The sequence below is a fragment of the Papilio machaon genome, chromosome 16 (assembly GCF_912999745.1).
Source record: "Papilio machaon chromosome 16, ilPapMach1.1, whole genome shotgun sequence".
In the NCBI taxonomy this organism is placed as follows: Eukaryota; Metazoa; Arthropoda; class Insecta; order Lepidoptera; family Papilionidae; genus Papilio; species Papilio machaon.
In genome coordinates this window covers 2,060,439-2,077,300 of record NC_060001.1, presented here as the reverse complement: position 1 = coordinate 2,077,300, position 16,862 = coordinate 2,060,439, and the positions used below count along the sequence as shown (strand labels likewise).

At 31.4% G+C, this 16,862-nt stretch overlaps 1 protein-coding gene across 1 annotated transcript in view; it reads right to left on the bottom strand.

Annotated features, from left to right (window-relative positions):
• LOC106715750 (probable beta-hexosaminidase fdl) overlaps positions 1-16,609 on the bottom strand; it is a 74,234-nt gene extending 57,625 nt beyond the window's left edge. The window contains exon 1 of the mRNA XM_014509100.2: positions 15,956-16,609. The gene's annotated coding sequence lies outside the window, so the exon portion shown is untranslated. The remainder of the gene's footprint in view (positions 1-15,955) is intronic.
• Between the last annotated feature and the right edge of the window lie 253 nt (positions 16,610-16,862).

Sequence of the window (16,862 nt, the reverse complement as noted above, 5' to 3'; positions counted from 1 at the left end):
TTCATAAAAGATAATATTATTAAAATAAAATATATATATACCTCAGTATAGCGTGGCGACCCGTCGCCACACCGTACACTCTACTACACATAAAATATATATATATGTATACCTTAGTATGGCGTGGCGACCCGTCGCCACGGCAAGCGTCGCCACGCCAACAATTCGGTTTACAAGTGAGCCTATAGGTGTTTCTCATCAAAAACAGGAAAACAATTCTTATTAGTGGTTCTAGCGGAGTGGAAAGGTCGGTCGTGATAAACGATCATAGCACACTATTTGTCACTTATCATATTTTCGCTACAATGCCATAGAAAATAATTTTAGTAACAATTTGTTACTTTGTCACTTTCTATAGTACTCACAATTAATTATTTGGAATTAACATTATTTTTTTATACAACTTGCACATATAGTAGCAAAGGACCACTACGATGGTTATTCAGAAATATTTTACTACTAGTAAACAATATAATAGTGGCAGCCGGCATGAAGACAATCGGGCTGACATGGCTCGAGACCAAACGCTGAGCCCAAGATAGAGCGAGCTGGCGGCGCACTGAGGACGCTCTCTGCCCCACTACGGGGACATAGGACGGATAAGTCAACTAAGTCAAGTTAAACAAAACATATATTCTCCTATTCATTTAAATTTACAATATCAAAATCTTACTAATATTATAAATGCGAAAGTTTAGGTGTATGGATGGGTGGATGGATGTTTGTTAGAAGGTATCACCAGAACAGTTCAAGGGATCTCGATGAAATGGGGCATGACTGTAGAACATAGTCTAGAAGAAAACAGGTTATTAATTAAGCTTTCTATAGTTTCACGCGAGTGGAGTCGCGGGTGACAGCTAGTGATATATATACATCGTCTCCATGCCTCGTATTTTGGTTATAAACTTAAATTATCCAGGAAATTAACTGGGTATCTTAATTACAGTCAAATCACGCGATAGCGGCACTTCCCGGCCCTTCGAGGACGAAGGTGGTAATAGCTTTCGTGTCTTTAATCCGGACATGATTAAAACTCGTCCGAGATTTAATCACTTTATAAAGTTTAGGCGGATTAAAATCCCATGTATGAACCTTATTCTAAGTAATTTATATTATAACTAGCTGCACCTACGACTTCGTTCGTATGGAATAGTGTCTTTGTAATGTTACATCAGGATTGCTCTACTATTTCGTCTCTTTTCGAAAACTTAGAACACATTTTGATAAACCATATTTCCATAGAAACTTTCATCTCATATTCTCTTTTGTTATTTTACATCCTTGAGTGTAAAACTTTTCAAACTTTGAATTTCATATTTATTTATATCGAATCAACAGCCTTAAAAATAAGTTTCAAGCTTAAAGCTCTAAAAATGACAATACTTCCCCCCACCCCTTTCAACAATAGATTAGTGACTAGTTTCTTTTATTCTTATTCCTTATATCTTTGCTATTTTATCTTCACATTATTAAGTTGTTTTTTTTTTCAAGAAAATTTTCGTCCATCTATGAAATGAATTTTTAATATGAATACTGAACTATCTATGTATGTCTACATGTAATAATAAAACAGACAGACAACCGCAACAGACTGACAGTAGTGACGCGAACGATGCATCAAGTGTGCAATTAAATTCGGTTTTGTTATTGTCCAAAACAGACACAGTGAACGTTGAGCGGATTATTCGAGTGGATGCTTGCATTCATTCAAGGTTTACTGCCTGATTTGTTTACAATATATCCAATTAATCTTCGAGTATGTATCTGAAACACTTAAAAAAAATCGTTAAAAAATTCTAAATCACACAAATACGTGCAGTCTGTTTTAACAGCTCTTGACGTAGATAATCCAAAATAACACAAGGCTATATTACACTGTGGTCATTTTAGACAGAAAAAAATTGGTCATGTAACTAATTGCTTACCATGGATTTTACTGCTCAAAACGACTTTAAACATTTTGTTACTTATGTCAGTTTTCCATAGATGTTTGATAATACTCACTCTAAGTGGAAATAATATTCTCTTACTGCGTCCAAATGAAATCAATTGAAACGCAATGCCTATTTGGTTATTTAAGACATGTTACTTGCAAAGTCGTTGTCAAAAAAATGATAAGTTTCAATTAAATAATATTATTTGCAGTCGTAAAACGTGGTGGAGGCGACGTTTGGCTTACGTATTTATTATATTTGACGAGACGTATTTGCGATCCCCAATCCCCAAGCCACCGGATATTAAACACGAGTGGTAATAAATTGAAATATTAATCCTATTCCTAGATATATGCCACCCGGTATATTTTAATATGTTTATAACTGAAGTTAAGCTCAATATCTTACTAAGATTATAAATGCGAATGTTTAGATAGATGGATGAATGTTTGTTAGAAGGTATCTTCAGAACTGCTCAACGGATCTCGATGAAATTTGGCATCGTAGTACACCATAGTCTGGAAAAACACTTAGGCTAATAATTAAGTTTCATTTTAATTCCGCGCGGACGAAGTTGAATAAAGATAAGTATGAATACGAATAAACAGAAGTATATGTGAGGATAATGTGAGGTAAATCTGCATGCTCTATGGTTTGTGATTCTCACCTATCCGAAAACAAAATGTAGGATAGGATAGGATCAAAATAGGATTGAAGAAAAAAATAACTAAAATCAAATCATCAGGCATATTCTATACTTCTGGGAGTTTTACCTACCGAAACTTTCACACTTTCACCCATTCATAATTCATAGATAGAAAAAGCGATAACACGTATTTCCCTTGACCTCTAATTTTCCCCGCTATGCTTACTGCCGCAACATAGATATTTTTAATTCAATTCCTACAAATGTAAATAGAATAAAGATTGTAATAATTTTGTTTGTTTCACTTGACGACAAAATAAGAGAGCAGCGAAGCTAGCGGATGCAATTTTCAAGCTGCAATATATCTAATTACCCATTTAATATGTGACTACGTCGCAGTAAATATTAATTAACTAAACAACCCCACTGCTGCCTGCAATTACATTGCACTTTTGTAATTATTACAATATTTTTTTCTTTTAACATCTCTTCTTTTTCATAACTTTAAGTTATATATTTATATATTTAAGTAACACAAGCGGAGAACGATTTTTATATTAATAGTAGTGTTTTACAGCGTCTTCGTCAGTATTAAAAAAAAGAAAATTAGCCTAAGTTACTCTCCCTCACACATAAGCTACCTTCTAGTGGAAGTCTCGTCAAAATCGGTCCAGTCGTTTAAATTTGTCGGTACGATTTACTAACACAAAATAAAAAATATAAAATTGGATTTTTGTTATGAATTACCCAAGTCCTAATTCTTCGTAAGATACTTTTAACATTACAAATATTACAAGTCCTTTTTTTTACATAACAATATATTTCAGTAAGTCTCTGAATTGTAATATACTCGTAGCAATAAGAAGGTATGGTCTGACCAGTTATCACCATATTGCGGAAAAGTATAGAACTTATTTGCGTCCAAATAAAAAGTGAAGTGAAGGCAATTGTGGAGTTCTTAGATCAGCTTTTTTAAATTCTTACATAAATTTAAATAAATCAATTCATAAAACATAAAATGCATGACAAATTTATACATAAGCGCCATCTAGTTTTATTTAATGTGAACTTTATGAATTTCCATTTTAAACATAAGGATGTTACTTTTTTCTGAACCGCTACAGCACGCGTTTTAGATGATACGTCATAGATGGCGCTTTTCCGTAAGCAGCAAAGAAATATGTTTAATAATATTTTTGCATCAAATTATTTGTCATTTAAAATAATATTTTATATTTGCATAATTATTTTCCTATCAAATTAGCCGTAGAAACAACAAAATACTTCAGATTTCTGCAGTAAATAAGAGGAAGAATAAAGGTAAATTAAAATACAAAAATCTGTTAATTAAAAATTGTTGTGCGGGTCAAGTGTGCCTAAATACCGTAACCTAATTACTGCATAGTAATTAGAATCTAAAAAACACCACCGCATTCAATTAACAATACTTTTTTTTTTACTTTTACCGCAGCATATTGCTTGACACATTTAGTGTCATATAGATACCCAAATTCTAGTCCTCATTCTCGCCATATTCTGATAAGGAAAATTTGGAAGAGAGTAGTGGATTTGGCGGGGAAAGGAAAATTTTCATTAACTATACACCTATTAAGAACGCATCTATAACATTCTAACCTAATGCTGATGTGTATGGCACCGGTTACTGGAATTTTAGCAATAATAGATGATCGCTAGCTCATTGTATCATAAAAAAATTATAAGTCTTTCTTATCGCAGTTGCGGTATAACACAAGGTTACCTTCTTTCATGCAACCTTTCCGCTGGTGCAATGCGATAGAAAATACAATAGTTCAACTTTAAGTACCTATTGAACTAGAAAGCAAAGCCTTAAGTCGATAAACATGCAATACAAATTAATGCTTTGTGCATACAATGTTGCAATAAATGATTGCTGGTTTTTACCAGATATAAATGGCTGGTAATTCAATTAAATAAAAGTCTTTACGTCACTGAATTGTATATAGATTTGTTTTTAGGTTGAATAGATACTTAATTACTAATATTACAAATCTAGTAGTATTACAACTATCGACAAACAATTAAAAAAATGGGTAACTGCATTTTTTAATATTTTAATTACGTTCTAAAATGACTAAGACGAAATTAAAATTGGCCTCGATTGTGAGTAGCCACTTCATTATGAGTGGATGCATATGAAGATAAGACATGGTTCATGAAATAGTGGCGTAATACTTTGTATATTAAAGGTCAATTTTTAATTAATAAAACGTTCCACTCATAATTAACATGCAAACACTTATTCTCTTTAAACTAACAGAGATAAGATTTGGAATATAGTGAGGTTTTATTTAAATGTCACTTCCGATGCCAATTGACCATTTAGTATTTAAATTTGTGCTAAGGGTCTGTTACTAAACATAAAAAAATTAAATGGCCTTAAATTAAAGAAAGAACTATTTAAATTACCCAGCTACATGCAAAAGAAGTTACACTCAGACAAACCAACAGAAATAATAATCGTCAAGTGATATGTAGTGTAATCTTTCCCAGTATTTTAATCTATAAATACAACGATACCTTCGTATTAGATTTCAACCGCTGTGGTAATATACGCTAGATTCTCAACTAGTAAGTAAAGGTACTTGAAGTAGTTAAAGCCCAATAAAAACCTTCAGTTTCAACTCAACAGTTTTCCACTATCGAACTGTTCAGTTAAATCGTATGTATGTAAGCAAAATTTGAATTGTCGGTTTAACTGTACAGTTCCATATTGTCTATACACACCTTCAATTTTCACTGTGCAATTCGAGTGTACAGTCATAGATGTGCAGTTAAAATTGAAGATGTAGCGGACTTAAGCAGTGACTTTATTAATATCCGAAGGAAACAAGTTTCCTGACTATTTTTACAACATTTTTATTACTTGGTTAAGAAAACACCCGTACAAAATATATTGTCATTACTGTTTTTTTAAAGTAAATAAGAGGGACGGAGTTATTGTAGAAATAGAGGTATTAAGACAGTAGATGTTACGGTCAGTAAAAAGAAAATCAATAAAGTTTGTTAAAAAGGGGACCTGATCATTTACACTAAACTTATATATGTAATTATAACACTAATTGGACAATTAACATAAGATATTTTGATGTCAGTCCTGTTCAAGTCGCTTAGCGCCAGTCCAATCACGATTGCGTACCGTTATTCAGGTAAGTGTTCACTCGTTCTAGGGTTACCAAGCGATATTTTATATTATAAAACAAGTCCTAGTTTTTTCAAATACCGCAAAGATGTGAGCAAAAGTAAGGTTTAAAACCTTGACTATTTTGTTAATAATACTTAAAAAACCTACAGACGAATTGAGAACCTCCTCCATCATAAATGTAATCACGTAAAAAAAAGGGTGTAAAATTTTAAACAAGCACATTTCTAATTTCAAAATAGGTTCTATATGAACATCCACCTAAAGAGTATTGCATTATAGGAACATAAGAGAGTAAAAACTCACAGTCGGTAAATTACATCACATAATGTTATAGATATGTATTATGTATGTCCCTAATCAAAGAATATCCTTAAAAAATTAAACCGTTTGGTTACATTTATGTAGTCCGAGTACTGAATATCAATGACCCCGGTATAAAAAGTACTTTTTACGAGCAGTCCATTTATTATATAGCTTTATATTAGTAAATAGTAAACGTACCATAAACAGCTGAGAAGTTTACTGACCACCTCTCTTACGTAATTTAATCGCACGCTAACTTTATCATTAAATTACTCTTATTATAAATTATATCATGATGTTTTATTACCATCAGTCATCGTTCGATAATGTTAATCTAAATTAAATATTTTTATCTGAAATCAGGTATTAATGATCATTAATATAGATTAGATAAAACATACAACAATATTTGTTATTACTGATTAGTAACAGAGTGTCAATTATTTTTGCCGATTGCTAAACCAAGTTTGTGCTTTATGATACTGAACCGGTTTATTATGTACTTATCTATTCGTCTAGCGTGTTTTATTTAACTGGGCTTCGACAAATACTCCTAACGAAGACATTTACAGTATTATATATTTAGACAACCTTACGTGTCCTGGTGGGAGTGATACTAGTATAGCAGTAGCTAGTATCGGGTTAGTTCTCTCGCTTAGTTTATTTCCCGGAACTAAATGTATTTTTTTTATTTCCATGTAAAAACCCAAGTCTTATGATGCTTTAGCTCTATAGTTATAACTACACGGTTGCAGTCTTATCACGGGCAACTGCACAACTGTCGTTAAATCATAAACCTTATCACGTTGCGATAAGACTTAAATTAGTTGTTTTATACCGGTAGAGCAGAACAACCCATTCTGACTGCCTACATGCAATCATATGGCCGATAAGGTCGTTTTTTTCTTCATACGTGGTATTTCGTATGAGCTGTAGAGTCCGGGTATGAATGCACGCAATTAGTCGACGTCCAAACCGCCACTTGACATTAATTAATGCACAAGCAATTAAACGACATCGTTTTCTGTACAGTTTTGCAGGTGTGATTGTAACAAGAAATATTAATGTGAGATTCTGCACTACTTTTTTTTACATACTTTTTTATTTTATTATAAGGTGGCAAACCAGCAAGCAGCCACCTGATTTTGCTGAAATGGCGAAGCAACCGCTGCACATAGTCATCTGCGATTGCGGGTGCTTACATTTAATCGATAGAGGAGGAGACAAACAGACAAAGAGAATATTTCCCCTTACTATGCGTTCCCTCCGCCATCAAATCCCTTCCTCTTTCCATACGGAAAGTTGGGTAAAAGGTGGGTAGGGAAAGAGATCTAAATTAGGCCTTAGGAAACTTGCTTGAATAGGAAGAAAAATGCAAAAGCTTAACAAATAACATTGCCTTATACTTATTTCTTTAAAAAAAAAATGAATTCATATCTTTTCGCGGTAACCAAAAGAGAAAAATGGTGAGTTTATAGAATCAAAACACTCCCAAATATCAGAGCCAAAAAACTTTTTAGAGTGGTAGTAAACATATTTGCAAATGTTTTCTCTGTGCTAACCCTGAACGTGACCCACATCCCACACTAATGATATGAAACTAAAAAATGATAAGGATATAGGAAAACTACTGACAGTTAATAACGCAATAAATTATATTGTTTGTACATTTAAAGTATACTTATTGAATGTCCAAACAACCGAAATTACTTTGGTTTTCTGCTATACAACAATATAATGATGACACCAGTTTGAATGTCATAGCAACTTAGTTACTTAGCATAAATGTCATACGAGTATAACAACTTTATTACATATCACTTCCAAGTGATTTCCATTTCTTAGTAAATTATGACATTAGCTGAGATCATAAATAAGCGTGCATGTGATAAATTACATGTTAGAAATACTAATGTTTCTTTAGTATACAATAACGTAAAATCTTATATTTCTTTAGACATAGTCTTATATATAAGTGCGTAGAGAAGTAAATAAATATGATTAAACTTAATTTTTAGGTGTAAATAGGTATAACTAATACAAATCTTACTAATATTATAAATGCGAAATTAGATGGATGGATGTTTGTTTGAAGGTATCTCTGGAACGGCTCAACGGATCTTGATAAAATAGGATAGAGTTACGGGCGACAGCTAGAACCTTAAATTATAGGCTTAACAATCAAAGATAACAATTCTATTTACATAATAAAAGTGTTAAACTATAATTGCTAAATAAAGAGACTAAACATTACTGTGGGTTTCCAAACCCGAAACATCAAGCATAAATCTTTTTGTGGGTTTACGGATACACTGTGTTGAAACTAGTAAACTTGTACATATTAATAAAATTGTAGTGTCTAAATGTAATATGGAATAAAATCATATTTCGTACAAAGAATGCGTTGTTGATAACAAAATAGCAATTTTTTATATTTTTGTCTATCTGTCTGTCCGCAAGGTCGCGTTTGTTTCGGGACTGGATTGGACTGGACCAATTTTGACGTGAGATAGCTGATGCACGCGGGAATAGTAAAGTCTACTTTTTTATTTTTATTTTGCACAGACGATTCGCGGTCGACTGCTAGTAATTACTAAGATTAGGTGACAATTATATCACATTGTCCTTTATTCTTGAGCTGTTACTCTGACTAGTAGAGTTTGGCGGTTAGTTCTTATATTTTATTGTATCTCATTTGAGGCAAGAATTACAATTAGTATAAACACGATTAACAAATGTCATTACGTCATAAGACTTGGCCTAAAGATCTGAATAGATTGGACCATCGCCAGTGACGTATCTAAACTGAAAAGGATATTTATATAGCGATTGCTTAATTTTCTTTAACCTCAATCTATTATTGTTACCTGTACAAAAACTTCTCGATTGTACGCTAATGTAAACAGTAGAATTTTTTGACTTTACCCTTAGAAAAAATTACTTTAAATTAGATGGTAGTTAATTTAACTGTATTTCAATATTGTTTATTCAATTTTTGTACACAAAATAGCGAAGTACAAAAAGCTAGTAAAAGATGACAGCAATAATTTTTTTAATTACGCTTACAAAACCTTAAAACCAAACTATTGCTTCTATCAATCAATAGTATCAATGATAAGAAATAAAGAATAAAAATGTTAAGTTTTTGGCATAAAAGTGCTGCCAATTTTTTTTTTTAATAACCGAGTGTTGCTCTAATTTAAATACAAAACGTTCGAGTATTTTGAAGCGGTTCTAATTAGTTTGAAAATTTACATCAATTTTCGGTTCAAGTGAAAAGCAAACATTTTTATCAATACTTATATAACTAGAGTTTTCACATGGTAGTTAAAAAATACAACATTACTTGAGAATTTATTGATATTTTTATAGTTTAAATTTTTTTATAAGCTTGTCACCATATTAATAGATAGCTGTGATTTGATTTGGCACATTAACAACTATAGTGTTCTTCCGCTAGACGTGACTTCTCAAGCGAGTGTTTGTCGTTAGGCTGATTAGCCTACTGATCAATCGGACCGGTGGTATGTTTTACATTGGGTCAAATGAAGTCGCACCAATGGGATATTCGCTTGATAGTTTACGCGACTCATAAAATCTTGAGTTAAACTATTTACTAGTACGTATTATTTCATAATGCGATAATTGTATTTTGCGTCGTGTGAACCTTAGTACAGAAACATAAAAAAGCCGATAATGTAATCTAATTGCTACTTAGACGTCGACGCGTGCAATTACAAGCAGGTAATTACTTGGCGACGTTTGAAGGTGCCATAAATTTCACATATCAGCACGTTATATGATAAGGGTAATTTATACGACAATTAACGAAGTCGTTTTAAGCCAGCAGTTAGCAACAAGTTCTCGTAACCGTTTATCCCATGTGTTCCGAATGCCGAAACAACCGTACAAAACATATTGCTATATCTTGCCAAGAAGGATAGATATGTTTAAACATTGGATTTGAAGTAAGAATTACCCGTTATACAGTGGAGTGTGTATTGAAAAATAGATTACACAAAAACAAAACGTAATTCCTTTATAAAATCCCGATATAGAAAAACTTTGGTAAAAACCCGAAGCAGTTTAAATACGCTTCGACGAATATACCAACTTATCACGAAAATATTTAAACAAATATTATTGTTTAAATGATTAAATTACTTTCTGGATGAGTTTGTTTTTCGAGTTTGTAGATAAATAAACCATAAACAAATAGGTATCAAGTTATGCATATACGTCAATAGGTACTTGCAAGCTATCAGTTGAAAACATATGTGCTTCACTTTGCTTTATTTTTTATCACATGTTACTTATAACACTCATGACCCGTCGGAGTATCGGAGTGGATCGGTTCAACGGAGAATATTACAAACAATAAACATTGTTTAACATATTCGTTATGGTATTTTTACGCTCTACATTTTCCTGTTCAAAATAACGGCAAAACCTCAATTAGGATTTTAAAAAAAAAATGAGTAAACATTGCATTAATATCATTATCCAACAAAAACTGCGTTGTAATGTCAACATAATAATATTTATCAATGGAGCCATCTGATAATGTCGTCAGTTCGAATAAACGATTAATAATGATACTTGGATGTGGTAGATATAAAATGGCAAATCGTGATTATATTTTATGCATTATTTACTATTGATAAAAGATTTTCATTGAATGAAATCAAATGAAGTGATATTGGATTAAGATAAAGTAAATTCAACATGATTTAGTCAAAAATCTCTGATCGCGTAAACACGATAAATATTTTTTGTCATAACTATTGTTACGATAAACATATAGGCTATTTATTTTATGGTTAACGTGCATAATAGTAAAAATATATGCGTGAAATAACAGATCAAAAGTAAAGCACGGACGTTGCCCCAGAAAACGTTGATGGATTGAACACGGCTACGTAAAATTATTGCCGCTCATTGTGGCACTACTACGCAATGCAGCTGTTACACTTGTTCTCACATGAACAATACTATAATAGTCACGATCTATCGTTGCGTGTTTTACTACAATCCCGAAGCGCCAGTTATCTGCATCTAATGTTTATAATGTCAGGCTTACTATATATTTAATTAATATAAGCTACTAACTTTCGTTCTACATTATGCCTAATTTCAGCGAGATTCGTTAAACCCTTCTGAAGATACCTAGCGACAAACATACATCCATTCAAACATTCGCATTTATTAGTAAAATGAAATCTCACCCAAATGAGTATTTTCAGGCATAGATTGTTTTTTTTTTTGTAATCTTAAGTATTTTTAAATCTATGAAAGTGTCATTGAAATTATATCAAAATAATATTATGAACTGAATATGAATGAACTGATGAACTGAATAAAATAAACATGAACACTTCTAAATACATTAATTTTAACTAACATCAGCGATACATATTTGAATATCAACTAACCAACTGCTTTCCTACTGAATCTAATTAAATAACAGATCATTGAACCCCGCATGCATCTGTGTGGAGGAAGTATGCCTATCACGAGATAATAGGATAAACAAAAAAACATTTCTGTATTCACAGCCACAGCTGTCAATGAATCGTGATTGTTTTTGTAATTGAAATACGATTGGCAGGTACAGTAATAGCTGTTACATAAATAGATCAACTCTATCGAGAAAGTAGCACGAAACGCAAATTATGAGCCAAAAAATGGATATGTATGTATATTCTGCATTTTGCTCTATGAGTAAACAGAATCTTATCACTTTCTAATTTTTATTTACTTTCTCCTTCTTTAGAACACCCACTGAGAGTGCAAGAAAAAGGGATATAAATACATAAATATTTTTAAGATGAATGTTTAAATTAAACAATGGTAACAAATGGTAATTTTTTTTACAATAAAGTAGTTGTGTTTGAATATGTTTTAAAATAAGAGCATACAATAAATCAAGTGCGTTAATGAAATAAACAGTCTAGTGGGGATAATCTTCTTGAGTAGGATTACAAACATATCCAAAGCGAACCAAGGTTTATCCGATAATTGGATAACATCTACATGAGTTTTATAAAGGTCTCGAAACTCAAGTACGAATCGAATGGTTCGACAAATCCATTAAATTAAATCGTTTACTCTGATTTCATTTAATAAATTATAAATTATTTGGTAGTGAACGATGAACTTACTTGACAGCCCTATTCGATCCTTAGTGAACGATGAATGAGATTTTTCTCTGTACTTATTCATTTGCCCACGAGTAATTTATATTCTTATGAATTCCTATTAACGACTTTCTATTATTTATATTACATAGGACTTAGGTTTTATTGATAAAAGACAATGGAAAAATGTCATAGGTTTATCTATGTTGAAATAAACATTAAACGCCTATCAAAATGCGTGACATTACCTAAACAACTTACTTTTATTTAGAACTGGTTTTTTTGCTGTATAACATTAAATATGGTAATTATTTAAAATTATGAGTTATTTTTTATCACCGAAAACAAATTTTCGAATAAACTAACCAAGACCATAGGGTTTAAAATTTTGATCGACAAATAACTATTTTTATCGTAGTTTTACAAACGAATAAAGTCGATTAGACATTAATCTCATATACAATCAAACGCGAGAAACCTCGACATGCGAGAGTTATTGTCCGATCCCGAGAGGCCACCTCTATAACAGTGAAACTCGGGTTAGAGAGGAATAAACGAGAAAGGATCCCTTGGACTATTGGTTATCCAGTTTCGACTATAACATTTTCTCTCTGTTACCATAGTTACTACGTGTAACAGTCATAGTTTGCAGTCCTTCTCAAAAAGGTATTTCTTCTAGTTTTATAAATCTGTCCTCGTTGACACTTATAAAAGAAATAAGTGGAATCAAACTCGCACGTGCGGAAATTCATATTTGTATGTATTTTGGCCAGTGTGCCAATAGGACGGAAATATACAAGTAGACATGTAGAAACTATGTCCACGCATAACACGCGCTCCTTGTGGCTACCCAAAATATTTATAAAAAACATCGGCATTGTTGTAGCTTGCGAAATAACGAATATGTTTGCAATTAATTATGTATGATTATTTTGTACGTGTTTGTGTGTGTGAACAAAGACATCTTTACCGTAAAATTTCCACTGCCAAACAAGTGTATAAAAATATATCGTTATCTCTGTTTTTTTTAAAGGAAATAAGGCGGATGAAAATATAACCACAGTTATGTTTGTCGCACAATTTATAACACATGGCGTTGGATTAGCAAGACGATCCTTAATTGGAAGGATGACGTAGGTCCAACTCACATCTTGAGATTAATAAATACAAAATAAACTATTGTAGTAATATGTTTTGCTTTAAGATTTATAAATGATTTTGTAACATTCGCGTCTTAGTAAATATTAATTCTAAATTCGCAGTTTACTTCCGCTAATTAAGTGGATTTTAAAGCATTACTCACAAAATGATGTGATTTTGGAATTGCAAAAAATAAACTATTAAAAAAAATTACTAAGGGTGTAAATTCAGTATAGTGTAGTCGATAACTCGGTCGTTATACAACATGCGAGAAGTCCCCGCAAACGGGCTAACGACTAATGAAAATGATTGGTTGATGTAAACCAAGGAGAAGTAAGGACTATATCCTAATGGTATGGGCGCTAACGACTACTGAAAACGGTTCTCGCATGCGAGAACGGTAACAAATCTTTCGCACCACGCATGCGAACGTTAACAACTAACGACACCAAGGGGACGCTAACAACTAATGACAGTGTGCCCTAAAGTTATTTGTCTGTGCCTTTCCTATATGTCTGTGCCTGTAATCGTCACCTTTCACTTTATTACCAATAATTGCCTGGTTTTACCAGTTCCCCTCTAAGATATTTCGATCATCATTCTAAACCTTTTGTTCAAACAAGTATTTGGCACACACAAACACACACACACACTAGAAATATTTTTTAACCGGCACAAAACTCTTATTTATACTTTAATAAATATAAAATGCAAAATTATGGGAAATACAATATCCAAATTGGTGATATGGAAAGGTGGAAAGCTTAATCTTTTTATCACTTTCGATAAGAGATAGCTAAGTTATATAATATTGTAACAAATGCCACTGTTCTGGGATTTTGCAAGATTATTATATATTCTTCATTTGATTATCCATGTGATTATTTTAAAAAGGTAGTTTGTAGATTTCATTGTTCCCTTATTAAATAGAAATACATTTAATTTTATGTATTGAATTAAAAATAGGTTAAAAAATTAGATGTGAATTTTCATTAAACAATAAACAAATACAATATTAAATCACAATGAAACACTAACATAAAACAATGAAATCATTTTAAAATAAACAGGGTTGAATTAAGTGAGTTACATGGACACATAAAAGTGATAAGTATTTATAAAGAAAATGACAAACACTTTCTTAAAACCAGGAAAAACCAAAATAAGGAATCAAATACAATTAAAAGAAGCAGTCAAGTCGAGCCACAAGGGCTCTAAATCTTTAAATAATAAGGAAAATACTTGTTAAATTCAAATTAGATCATTCTTAGTTAGTTTGTGCACTATTTAGTAAACTAGATACAACGTTGGGCTACTTTGACATTACTTCAAAATAATTTAATCTCAATTGTATAAAAAATACATGTGATATAAAAAGTAGAGGTAGACAAAAAAAATTATGTATTGGTTAAAACAGTAAATACAATCGGTTTAGGTTTTTTAACATATACTAATCAGTAGACCAAAGAATGCTATTTAAATTGATTGAGCCTTATTTTTTTATTTTCGTCTATGATTCTATTTTATAACCAAAAAGCTATAAAGTACATTTTATATGTCACATTATTTTTTACTGGTTTTCAGAAACTGAGTTCTTTTAAAAGTGTGTTCTGATAAATTTGATAAATTCTCTCCTGTGTTGTGTTCTTCACTAAACTATTAGCATTTTGATTTCAATATCTATAATATTATAAAGCGGAATGATTTGATTGTTTATATTGAAAACGATTCAAAACTAGTGACCGATGTGAAAAATTCTTTTACGAGTAGCTACACTATCCCTAGGTGACATAGGTTATATTTATTGATAGGTTTCTTTTGATTACATTCAGACGAATTCATAGGCAATTGCTACTTTGTATATTTTAGCATAAAATATCATAATGTACTAGCAAGTTGTTTATCAACCTTAAATTTAATATTTTTCATATAAAAATTCAGCAAAAAAATCAGGCAGACCTCATGATGTTAACTAAATCTCTACTCATCGATAAAATAACATGTGAAGCAAATGCATCGCCTAGCTTTATTTGATAGAGGAGAGGACAGACTGCAAAAGGCTATTTCCTTTTCCTATTTATCCTCTCTGTTGATTCCACCTCCCCTTCCCATCCTTTGGTCATTGATTAATGTTATATTCATGCTGGTTGCGTGACATAATTATTTGGTATTTTAAAATACAGAAATTCATAATTTAATAAAACTTTAACACTGATAATTATCATTATCTATTTAAAACTGCTCAGTTTTATATCATTTATTTTGTTTTTTTTATATTTTTTTAACTTTCATCTTAGAAGTCTAGATGTTTTCATGTAATTTAATCTCTATTTTGGTGTCATATTTGAATAAATATTTATCAATTTTAAATAACTCAACTAAATTTGGTCTCCATATCACATATTTTCTTACAAGGCTAAGTGAGTGTAATTGTCATATGTTGCAATAAAATACTTGATGGCTTGAATAAAATAACATTTGAAATGGACAAATTCTTCACTAGTTAATATTTACAATTAATCCTATCAGGATATTCATAGTTTTTTAGCAAAATAAATGTAAAAACTTTCTTAACTCCTTTTTTAATAACATAAATAAAAATGTTACTGACCTGACACGATAACGTAAAATATTCCTGAGATCTTGAAACTTGATGCAGATTTCTTGCACTTTTATTAAAAAACGAAATAGAAGCTGATATTAAAACAAAACTTATTCAAATTGTAATTGAAACAAATGAATCACTTTTGCCACTGTATTGCTAACCAGTAGTTCACTGATAAAACAAATCAAATTACCGCCAGACCACATATGTGATATAAACCAAAGTTTGGCATTGCGTATTCTTTTAGATATCTATTTATTATATTTTAAATAAAATAACTTGAAAGTAGTAAAACTTGAAAACATCTACACACTTGACACTTGACAAGAGAGCGGGTTAACCTCTTGTTATGAGAATTATTCACAGACACTACTTAAACAGGTGAAAATAAATTGTAAGTTTTAAAGAATAAAAGTATAGTTAATTTTAATTGATGGGGAAAAAAGTAATTTAGTGTGAATATTTTTAGTAAATTAAAATGAAAGTAACACAATCGACGAAGACGGCAATGACTAAACAGATAACGTAATATAATATCGATGTGCCACAGGTTATAAAAGAAACTATCTGAACTTTCTTATCCCGATTTACAGTTTTATAATAACGTAATTCAACCACACAACTGACACACGTACGCTACGGAAAACTAACATACAATGACGCTGGCCGATGCAAAGCTGTAGCACACTACATATAACCAATTATATAAAGTCCGTAGTAGCTTAGTGAACGAATCACTAACCTATTACGTTAGAATTTAACTGAGGCGTTGAATTCAAATACACTACAGTTTATGATTTAACTTATTTTTCTCCAATATAAATGTGTAGATTTATGAACATTGTTATTGTCAGTTAAACAGTTTTTGCGGTGAAAGTAACTAATTTAATCAAACAATACTATTGTTACTTTG